Source organism: Saccopteryx leptura, chromosome 1 (genome assembly GCF_036850995.1).
Source record: "Saccopteryx leptura isolate mSacLep1 chromosome 1, mSacLep1_pri_phased_curated, whole genome shotgun sequence".
Taxonomy (NCBI): Eukaryota; Metazoa; Chordata; class Mammalia; order Chiroptera; family Emballonuridae; genus Saccopteryx; species Saccopteryx leptura.
The window spans coordinates 279203946-279216129 of NC_089503.1; the positions used below are offsets into that span (position 1 = coordinate 279203946).

A 12184-nucleotide genomic window follows, 5' to 3' on the forward strand; every position below is an offset into this window, starting at 1 on the left:
AGTAGAATCAATGCTTTAAATCTGAATTTTGCCTAACTGTGTTCAGGAAAATGGTTGCAAGTGTATGTAGGCTCCAAAGCCCACCAGAGAAATGATAAGTAACCACGACTCCTTTATGCCTTTTCTTCTCTTCTCCTTCTCCTGTTTCTTTTTCTTATAGCTCACCTTTCCCTTTCATTCACTATATTTTCTTGTTTTTGAGTGCTTATCCCAATCATCAAGGGCCTGTTTTTTTTTTTTTTTTTTTTTTTTACCATATCTATACCATATATATATATGGTAACATTTGTGGTTACTTAAATTCTATCCTTTCAGAATTGTATAATTTACTCTCACTCTTCTAATCTATCTATAAGCCAGGTAAATGCTACCAGATATGCTGCTTCTATATTCTCGTTTATTTTCTTTTCAGGATTTATGTGCCATGTCTTAGCTGATCATAACCTTTGTTCTAAATAACAAAAAGAATGTTCTAACAGGAAAGAGGTAGATTTTTCTGAACCTGTCTCTTGTATGGTTCTGAAAAGATCTTGTAATTCTAGAAGCGATTGTACTTGACAAATGTCTTGTGTCACTGGTTTTTGAAGCAGAAAGACATACAGTGATATGAATCCTATTTAGGATTTGGATTATTTTCATTATTCTATTTCCCTTTTTGTTTCTTTGAACTTTTTTCTACATTGTTTTAAGCCTCTTTAGTTCCCTACTTTTATCTTTCTCTTCCCTTGTTCTCTTTTTAAATCCTATTTACATGCTATTAATAACAAAAGTACCCACGGGTATACCAGATCATTACTTTGTGCACAGTTGTCATGGCTATAATAGCTATCACTGATTGAATACCAAAAATGTGTCAGGTACTTTGTATATTTTATTTCTACTCTTTAATAAATTGATAAATTTTTAAAAAGCTTACAATTATTATCTGTTTTACAAAGGGAGCATAAAATACCACACTCTATTGTAGTTACCATATTGTATTAAATCATAACTTTATATTAACATTTATTAATTTATTTATTTGTTCATTATTCATAAAGTAGATTTATTTAAACAGTATTTAATAAGCACCTGTTATGTACAAGTGGGGGTTACAAAGAAGTCTTACACAACCTTGTCCTCTGGGAGCTTTCAGGCTAGATGAGGAAATAACACCTGCCCATACGTAAGCAAATTTTTAGGTAGGAGCCATCAACTTCTTCAAGGTATTCTCAAAACTGCAACCATTGAGATAATATCAAAAGAAAAGTGAGTTCAATAAACATTTGTTAATTGATTGAATAAATAATTGAATAAACTGATATCAGAAGAGTCTATGTAAATTCAGAGGTGATATGACAGGATCCTGAGAGTTTCCTTGGAGAATGTGGCATTGGAGAATGTGGGTATAGACTACCAGAGGGAGAGCAAGCGAATGTTCCAAGGTGAGCAAATTGTACGGGCAGGTTACTGAGGTGCATGGTGAGGTGTGAAATATATAAGTTAATGAACAAGAGGGAGCAGTAACAATGTGGATGCAAATGTAACCTAAAGTCCCCTGGCAAGGACCTTAAGAGATAGCTACTGGACGTAGGCTTATTCATTCAACTGAGTTTTCATTTTACTGTAAAAGAAAATTTTAGATGAATGATACAGAACAAAGATATAGAAGTCCTAATAGAAATTCGATGTGAAAATCTCAGTTGGATTTTTAGAGAGAGAATAAAGAGGAAACTACCAACAATCTTTCAGTATTAGAAATATTTAATAAGTTTATTAAGTCTTTCAAATTTTCTTTCAGTTGAAACCTTAAAAACAAACAAACAAAAAAATCAAGCAAACAGTATCACACTGGGGAAAGTAAATACTGTTATTCTCAACATCAAACAAGTTCTTTATATGTTGAAAAAATATTTTGATCCCATTATTCTTTTGCCTGACCTGTTTGTCCAGTTCCAAGACCAACTGATTTGACAGGATCCTACATAAAATAAACCACAGAGCACAAGAGAAGTAGAAGAAAAATATTTTTGTTTGGGCATAATATAGAGAAGTTGTCAGGACTTTAGAGTCTGATAAACCTGGGTTCTGTCCTTGGAACAATATTTATTAACTGTGTGATCTTGGACAAATCAATTTATTTTTGTTTAAAGATACAGGCTCTTTATTTTGAAATATGTGTCTGTTTGACTAAACAAAGATATCCTTGTCATTCTATCTATTTTTACACAGTTAAATTTTTATAATTCAGGTTATGTTTTGCTCCTTAGTTTTTTTTTTTTCTTCTTTTCCAAGTGAGAAGAGGGAAGATAGAGAGACAGACTCCTGCATGTGCCCTGACCAGGATCCACCTGGCAACTCCCATCTGGGTTTGATATTTGCAACCAAGCTACTTTTAGTGCTTGAAGTAGAGGCTTCATGGAGCCATTCTCAGTACCTGAGGTGCATCCAATTGAGTCATAACTCCAGGAGAGATAGTAGAGAGAGAGAAAAAGAATAGGGAGGGGAGGAGTGGAGAAGCAGATGGTCACTTCTTCTGTGTGCCCTAACCAGGAATCAAACCCAGGACATCCATGTGCCTATGCTCTACCACTGAGCCAACCCACCAGGGCTGCTCCTTAGTTTCTATCAGTACATGACATACTTGCCTCATACGGTTTTATAAAGATTAACAATTATATATAGAGTTAGGTAGGTAAGTAGGTAGATAGATAGCTAGATAGATAGACAATAGATATAAAGTTCATGTAGATGGTACTTAGAAAATAGTGACCTTTTTCTCCTAATTATGTCCTTATTTCTTATTTTCTTCAAATTGCTTGTGATTTAGTTTATCTATCTGTGAAAGGGATATGAGAGATTTTACATGTCCATTAGTTTGGGGAGTGGTACATAGTGGCTAAGAACACAGTTCTGGCAGTTACCATCACCCTAAAACTAGAATGTAAATTCTATGAGGATGGGAGATTTTGTCTGCCTCATTTATTGAGACATTCCAAATACTTTAAACAGTGTCTGGCATATAGTTAGTGTTCAGCAAACCTATGAAGTGATGAATATTTACATCAGTATTATGTTGTGGCTCCACCATGGAACTTGGTTCATACTTGGTATAAACTGAGGAAGAAGAAGGTGAAGGGGGGAAGGGGAGAACGGGGGAAGGAAAATGGCGATGGAGCAGGCAGATGTTATAACTCTCACCTCACAGATCTAAAGTGGAATACAACTTAATTTAGGAATAATCATCTTGAAAAACCAACTTTGGACTAAACTAAGAGGAATCTATAACCAAGCAGCACTGAAGGAACCACTGAGCTGGTAGGAAGGGCAGAGACGCAGAAGGGGCTGCCCCACTCCTAGGAGCGAGAGGCAACTCAAAGGGCCTCTCATGGCAGAGTGGGCTGCCTGGAGAGCTGTGGGTCCTCAGCCCCAAGACTGGAACCCCAACTTGGAGCCCCAGAGATTAGAGGAGGTGTATGGACAGTATTTAGATGGCAGAAGAGCCATGATACTTTTTTTGAGAGGGAGACAGAACTCTCAGACCCAGGCTCCATCTTAAAGGGACCCCACAGAAAATCTTGTTCACAGCCACTTACCTGAGGCTCTGGGAGTGGGGAGCACTGAGAGACTGGAGTAGCAAGAGGAGAGTGTAGTCTTGAGGGCACAAGGAGAGACTGTGGGAGACAGCCACCCTGACCCCTGTACTGGGTCACTCCTCAAACCTAAAGTGGACATTCTTCCTGGGAGAACCAAGCTAGCAAAGGGAAGCAATTATCCCACCCACCAGAGGCTCTCCTGCTCCAGTCAGTGCAAGGAAACACTTAGAAGCAGGGAGTGCATCAGAGATACAGATTATGAGTGCTGAGGTCTGGGCTACACTGCTCTCCCAAACCATTGAGTACCCTCTGAAGGGTGGGAGGGCCCGGCTGCAGCCACGGCACTTGATCTGCGTGGTGGCGAGGGGCAGAGCCTGTTGAGGTAGCCTGCTGGCCTGCATAGCGGCAGCAAGGGGCAGAACTTGAGAGGCCTCCTGTGCACCTGCAGGGGGTAGAGCCCAGAGAAGCAGCCCACGCACCCATGGGGGGCAGAGCTCAGTGAGGCAAGAAGTCACCTGTGCCTGTGGGGCAGCTCGAGCTGCGGCCCATAAGCTTGTGCACCTGGCAGTGCTGGTGCCCAAGTACCCAAGTGCCCAAGGACGTGGCAGAAGCAGGGGGCTGGCAGAAAGACCACATCTCAGGAATAGAAAGGCCACACACACTGGCCAAGAGTAGATAAAAGCCAGCCTCGGATTTCAGCTGATATTTACAATGGCATCAGGGCCCAGCAGAGGCAGCCACAAATTCTGGATCGCCTGTAGCTCCAGAAAGGTTGCTAAGGGCCAGTCATAAGCAGTGACCCCTACTGGTCCTCACCAGGTTCTGGCCAGGGAGGTCCAGGGCTGGCACATCCAGCAGCCAGATATGGAGAGCATCAGCTCAGGACCTAACAACCCTAGTTAGAGTGGTATCTTAAGGAAAGGCTTCTCACATCTGACCCAGTTAAGGCATAGAAAGTACTGTCACAAACAGCAAAAAATGTAGTAGTAGCAGACAAGTAGCCCACAGCAGATTTCAACCAATAGCTAGCCAGGGGTCATCAAAGTTTTTATGAAAACCACCCACTTTTGCAGTGCTGGTCAACCTGGTCCCTACCGTGCAACCAAACAGCGCTGCGATTGGCCCATCATGAAAGCTGGAACACCCACTAGTGGGCAGTAGGGACCAGGTCTACCAGCACTGCAAAAGTGGGCAGTTTTTATAAAAAGTTTGACGACCCCTGAGCTAGACCAACCCAAGAAGATCTAGAAACAACACAACTGAAAGCTGGAGGCAGACAACTACACCAACCCTGAACTCAGCTAGCTACACAAACAACACATCCAAAGGAGCAGTCTATACAGAGACAAAATGAGAAGACAGAGAAATGTAATTCAAGTAAATCAACAAGAGAAATCTCCAGAAAAAGAACTGAATGAAATGGAAATAACCAAGATACTGGATGCAGAGTTTAGAATAATGATTGTTAGGATGCTCAAGCATCTTAGAGCAACAAAAGATGGACATAATGAGCACTGAAACAAAGAGATAACAAGCATCAAAAAGGACATTGAAATCATAAAAAAAGAATCAGACAGAAATGACAAACACAATATCAGAAATAAAGACTACACTAGAAGAAATTAAAAGCAGGCTGGATGAAGCAGAGGATCGAATTAGCAATTTAGAGGAAAAAATAAGCAAAAGCACAGAAGCAGAACAACAAAAAGGAAAGAAGACCAAAAAGTCTGAGGAAACTCTAAGAGAACTCTGTGACAACATGAAGAGAAACAACATCTGCATAATAGAGGTTCCTGAAGGAGAAGAGAAAAAAACAAGGGACAGAGAACCTGATTGAAGAAATCATAGCTAAAAACTTCACTAAATTGATAAAGGAAAAAGTCACATAAGTTCAAGAAGCACAGAGAAGCCCATTAAAGAGGAACCCAAAAAGACTTACACCAAGACACATCATAACTAAAATACCAAAGTTAAGAGATAAAGAATACTAAAGGCTGAAAGAGAAAAGCAGTTAATCACTTACAAAGGAGCCCTCATAAGGATGACATCTGACTTCTCAACAGAAACACTTGAGGCCAGAAGGGAATGGCAAGAAATATTCATAGTAATGCGAAACAATAGCCTACAAGCAAGACTTCTTTATCCAGCAAGGCTATCATTTAAAATTGAAGGAGAAATAAAAAGCTTCCCAGAAAAAAAAAAAAAAAAACTCAAGGAATTCATGATAACCAAACCACTGCTGCAGGAAATGTTAAGGGGCCTGTTGTACACAGAACCAAGGGAAAAAAATTTCATAAAAGAGGAATGTAGATTTAAAGAATAAAATGGCAATAAACAATTACATATCAATAATAACATTAAATGTAAATGGATTAAATGCTCCAATCAAAAGACATAAGGTAGCTACATGGATAAGAACACAGGCCTCATACATATGCTGTCTACAAGAGACCCACCTCAAAACAAAAGATACACATAGACTGAAAGTAAAGCAATGGAAAAAAATATTTCATGCAAATGGAAATTAAAAAATAACTGAAGTAGCAATACTTATATCTGACAAAATAGACTTTAAAACAAAGGCTATATATAGTAAGGAATAAAGAAGGTCACAACATAATGATAAAGGGAGCAATCCAATAGGAAGATATAAACATTATAAATATCTATCTATGCACCAAATATAGGAGCACCTAAATATATAAAACAGATGGGTTTTTTTGTATTTTTCTGAAGTTGGAAACGGGGGAGGCAGTAAGACAGACTCCCGCATGTGCCCGACTGGGATCCACCTGGCATGCACACCAGGGGGTAATGCTCTGCCCATCTGAGGCATTGCTCTGTTGAAACCAGAGCCATTCTAGCACCTGAGGCAGAGGCCATATAGCCATCCTCAGCACCCGGGCCAACTTTGCTCCAATGGAGCCTTGGCTGCGGGAGGGGAAGAGAGAGAAACAGAGAGGAAGGAGAGGGGGAAGGGTGGAGAAGCAGATGGGCGCTTCTCTTGTGTGCCCTGGCCAGGAACCGAACCCGGGACTCCTGTATGCCAGGCCAACGCTGTACCACTGAGCCAACCAGCCAGAGCCTATAAAGCAGATTTTGATGGACATAAATGACGAGATTAACAGCTATACTATAATAGTAGGGGATTTCAATACCCCACTAACATTACTGGATAGATCCTCAAGAAAGAAAATTAACAAAGAAACACAGCCTTGAAGGACAAACTAGATCAACTGGATTTAATAGATATCTTTAGAACCTTTCTATCTAAAACAGCAGAATATACATTCTTTTCAAGTGCTCATGGTACATTCTCTAGGATAGACCACATGTTAGGACACAAAATGAGTCTAAGTAAATTTAAGAAGATTGAAATCATATCAGCATCTTCTCTGATCACAATGGCATGAAACCAGAAGTCAATTACAATAGAAAAACTGATAAACATTCAAACACTTGGAAACTAAAGACCATGTTATTAAATAACAAATGGGTTAACAATGAGATCAAGAAGAAATAAAAAATTTTCTTGAAACAAATGAAAATCAGCATATAACAACTCAAAATGTATGGGGCACAGCAAAAGCAGTCCTGAGAGGGAAGTTCATAGCATTACAGGCATACGTTAAGAAGCAAGAAAAAGCTGAAATAAACAACTTAACCCTGCATCTGAAAGAACTAGAAAAAACCAGCAAGTAAAGCCCAGAGGAAGTAGAAGGAAGGAAATAATAAAGATCAGAGCGAAAATAAATGACATAGAGGCTAAAAAAACAATATAGAGAAAAAATGAAACCAAGGGCTGGGTCCTTAAAAAGGTAAACAAGATTGATGAACTTTTAACCAGACTCACCAAGAAAAAAAGAGAGAGGACTCAAATAAATAAAAAATGAGAGTGGAGAAATAACAACTGACACAGCAGAAATACAAAAGATTGTAAGAAAATACTACAAAGAACTCTATGTCCCCAAATTAGACAACCTATGTGAAATGGACAAATTCCTTGAATCATATAATCTTTCAAAAATCAATCTGGAAGAATCAGAAAACCTAAACAGACTGATTACAACAAATGAGATCAAAACAGTTATCAAAAAACTCCCAACAAACAAAAGCCCTGGGCCTGATGGTTTCACAGGCGAATTCTACCATATATTCAAAGAAAAACTAATTCCTATCCTTCTCAAGCTATTTCAAAAAGTTTAAGAGGAGGAAAGACTTACAAGCTCTATTTTATGAAGTGAGCATTCCAAAACCAGGCAAAGACAACAGAAAGAAAGAAAGAAAACTTTGGGCCAATATCCGTGATGAATTTAAATGCTAAAATTCTCAACAAAATATTAGTAAACTGGATCCAGCAATACATGAAAAAAATCATACATCATGATCAAGTGGGATTTATTCTGGGGAGGCAAGGCTGGTACAATATTTGCAAATCAATCAATGTGATTCATTACATAAACAAAAGGAAGGAGAAAAACCACATGATAATATTAATAGATGCAGAAAAAGCATTTGATAAGATCCAGCATTCATTTATGATCAAAACTCTCAGCAAAGTGGGAATACAGGAAACATACCTGAACATGATAAGGCCATCTATGACAAATACACAGCCAACACCATAATCAATGGGCAAAAATTAAAAGCAATCCCCTTAAGATCAGGAACAAGGCAGAGGTGCCCCCTTTCACCACTCTTATTCAACATAGTTCTGGAAGTCCTAGCCATGGCCATTAGACAAGAAGAAAAAAGAAAAGGCATCCAAATTGGAAAAGAAGAAGTAAAATTATCATTATTTGCAGATAATATGATACTGTACATAGAAAACTCTAACATCTCAGGCAAAAATCTACCTGACCTGATAAATGAATTCAATAAAGTAGCAGGATATAAAATTAATATTAAGAAATCAGAGACATTTTTATACACCCACAATAAATTGTCTGAAAGAGAAATTAAGAAAACATTCCCCTTCACTATTGCAACAACAAAAAAAATAAAGTACCTAGAAGTAAATTTAACCAAAGAAGTTAAAGACTTGTACTCAAAAAATTATAAAGCATTGATAAAAGAAATCAAGGAAGATACAAACAAGTGGAAGCTATATTATGTTCACGAATAGGAAGAACAAACATCATTAAAATGTCTATATTACCCAAAGTAATTTATAAATTCAATGCAATCCCTATTAAAATACCAATGACATACTTCAAAGATATAGAACAAATATTCCAAAAACTTATATGGAACCTATTAGAATACCAATGACACACTTCAAAGATATAGAACACATATTCCAAAAACTTACATGGAACCAAAAAAGAACACAAATAGCCTCAGCAATCTTGAAAAATAAGAATAACGTGGGTGGCATCACACTTCCTAATATGAAGTTATACTACAAGGCCACTGTACTCAAAACAGCTTGGTACTGGCATAAGAATAGGCATACAGATCAATGGAATAGAACAGAGAACCCAGAAATAAATCCACACCTTTATGGACAATTGATATTTGACAAAGGAGGTAAGAGCATACAATGGAGTAGACAGTCTCTTTAACAAATGGTGTTGGGAAAATTGGACAGCTACCCGAAAAAAAATGAAAGTAGACCACCAACTTACACCATTCACAAAAATAAACTCAAAATGGATAAAAGACTTAAATGTAAGTTGTGAAACCAAAAGCATCTTAGAAGTAAACATAGGTAGTAAGCTCTCCGACATCTCTCACAGCAATACATTTGCTGATTTATCTCCATGGGCAAGTGAAATAAAGGACAGGTTGAACAAATGAGATTATATCAAACTAAAAAGCTTTTGCACAGCTAAAGAGCAATGAACAAAATAAAAAGACAAACTACACAATGGGAGAACATATTTGACAATACGTCTGATATGGGGTTAATAACCAAAATTTATAAAGAACTTGTAAAACTCAACACCAGGAAGATAAACAATCCAATCAAAAAATGGGCAAAAAATAAATAAATAGACACTTCTCCAAAGAGGACATATAGATGGCCAATAGGCAGATGAAAAAATGTTCAACATTACTAATCATTAAAGAAATGTAAATTAAAACTAAAATGAGGTACCACCTCACACCAGTCAAAATGGCGCTCATTAACAAAACAACACATAGTAAGTGCTAGAGAGGATGTGGAGAAAAGGGAACCCTCTTGCACTGCTGGTGGGAATGCAGACTGGTGCAGCTGCTGTGGAAAACAATATGGAGATTCTTCAAAAAATTAAAAATGTAACTGCCTTTTGACCCAGCCATCCCACTTTTAGGAATATATCTTAAGAGTACCAAATTACTGATTCAAAAGAAAAAATGTACACCCATGTTTATTGCAGCATTGTTTACAATAGCCAAGATCTGGAAATAGCCCAAGTGTCCATCAGTAGATGAATGGATCAAAAAGCAGTGGTACAAATACACAATAGAATACTACGTGGCTGTGAAAAAGAAGGAAATCTTACCTTTTGCGACAACATGGATGGACCTGGAAACTATTATGTTAGGTAAAATAAGCCAGGCAGAGAAAGAAAAATATCATATGACCTCACTCATTTGAGGAATCCAATGAACAATGTGAACTGAGGAACATAATAGAGGCAGAGGCAGGATCAAAGGGACCAGAGGGAATGTGGACAGAGGGAAAAGGGAGGAGAGGATGGCATCAAAGAAGGGAAAGAGATTGGTGAAATTGTATATACATAACACAGTGTTAATAGAGAGCAAGCAAGAAAATCCTGGAGGGAAGGGGGAAGGGCGTTGGGGGGAGGGGGTCAAAGGGGATGTTGAGAGGAACACGGGGGGGGGGGAGATATATTCGGTGGGATTCTTGAATCTATGTAAACACAATAAATTAAAATCAATAAAAAAAAGAGGTGAAGTGATTTACCCAAGGTCAAACAGCCTTAATATCTTAATATCTATAAAATGGGACTAGTAATAGTATTTTTACTGAGCTATAATTGACATATATTATATTAGTTTCATGTGTAGAAAATAATGAATATATATATATATATATATATATATATAGAGAGAGAGAGAGAGAGGGAGAGAGGGAGAGAGAGAAAAATGACCACCACAATAGAGCTAATTACCTATCACCACACATGGGTACAACTTTTTGTTCCTGTGATGAGAATTTTAAGGTCTATACTCACAGAAATTTTCAATATACAATACAATATTGTTAACTATAGCATCATGTTGTACCTTACATACCCAGTTATTTTATAACTGGATATAATAGTATTTATTTCATATTGTTTTATGAGGATTAAATCAGTTCATATATGTGAATTAGCTTAGAATAACATCTGGCACATAGTGTGCTTGCCATTACTGTAGTTCTAAGTGGAAGGTGACAGGTACTTAGCAATTAATAGGTACCAATTAAATCCTAGCAAGTACAAGCTGAGATAGATAAACAGATAGAGATATTGAAATCTAAAATAGAGTATCTGTCATTAGAAAACATTAAATTCTTCCTCAAACATCCTTCTTAGTAGTGGCAAAGTGTGTCCCAATGCCATTCTGCTGTGGCAAGATCCCCCTAGCAGGAATTGCTTCTGGAGGGAGAAAGAAGAGGCTTCCTCTACAAGAGGGAAGAAACAGCATTTATTGCCATGCAGATTTGTCGCCAAAATCATAGCTATTTTCTTCACCAACATGATTTCTCTTTATCTTCACAGCCAATTTCTGGTTGACTTATTATTCATTTCATGTCACATATGGGACACAGAGCTTCAGAGTAACTTGATCATAGTCACCCAAGTCTAGGACTCTAGGACTCTAGGCTGCACAGTCTTCCTACCAAAAGGCAGTAGCGAGGAGCATATGTGCTCATCAGTTCTGCTAGCGTCCTTCGGAGGACGCTGCAGTGGAACAAATGCACATCTCTAGTCTTCAACTGCACTGTGACCAGTAGCAAAATGAGAAAGCGAAGGATGTTCAACTGCCTGTGAAAGAAGGAATATATGTTTCGTATTTTTTCCAAGACATACAAAAGACTTCAGGTCATTGATACATCAAAATTCAAATCTCTGGTCCATACTGTAGTTCTTTTTTAATTTTTTAACTTCATAAACATTTCATTGTAATCATGAAGAAAGGGCAGGTTTGAAATAATCAGCTTTGCCACCTCCTACATAACTAAGAAGAGGTGAAGAAATCTACCATAAGTTTTAAAGAATCTGCCAGCATAGGTGTATTTCATGCCACTAGTAGATGTCCAAGGGGCTGTGGGAGCACCCTGGAATTTTCTACTGAACCTTGTAACCAGTGATTTTTTTTAAGCAGAAGCAGCTGCAAATAAATAATGACATTGTATTATTGTATAAAAGCTTCCTTCCTAGGTACAATGAGAAGCCCCTTTAAATAATTATCAAATAAGCAGCAGTAGTATTTTGTAAATATCTAAAAGCATATATTTATATTCCCCCCAAACTGTACAATATAGCTTTTCATAGAATCATAATAGACTCTCTCTATTATTTAACCAAAGAATAATACCTGCTCTTACCCATCACAAAATGCTTGTGATCTACCTTGTAATCCGTAAAGCATATATGTATTTATATTCCTAT

At 37.7% G+C, this 12184-nt stretch overlaps 1 protein-coding gene and 1 pseudogene across 1 annotated transcript in view; one reads left to right on the forward strand and one right to left on the reverse strand.

The window, feature by feature from the left end:
• LOC136400706 (uncharacterized) overlaps nucleotides 1-12184 on the reverse strand; it is a 51249-nt pseudogene that overhangs the window by 31606 nt on the left and 7459 nt on the right.
• SLCO1A2 (solute carrier organic anion transporter family member 1A2) overlaps nucleotides 1-12184 on the forward strand; it is a 105649-nt gene that overhangs the window by 10577 nt on the left and 82888 nt on the right. The gene's annotated exons all lie outside the window — the stretch shown is intronic.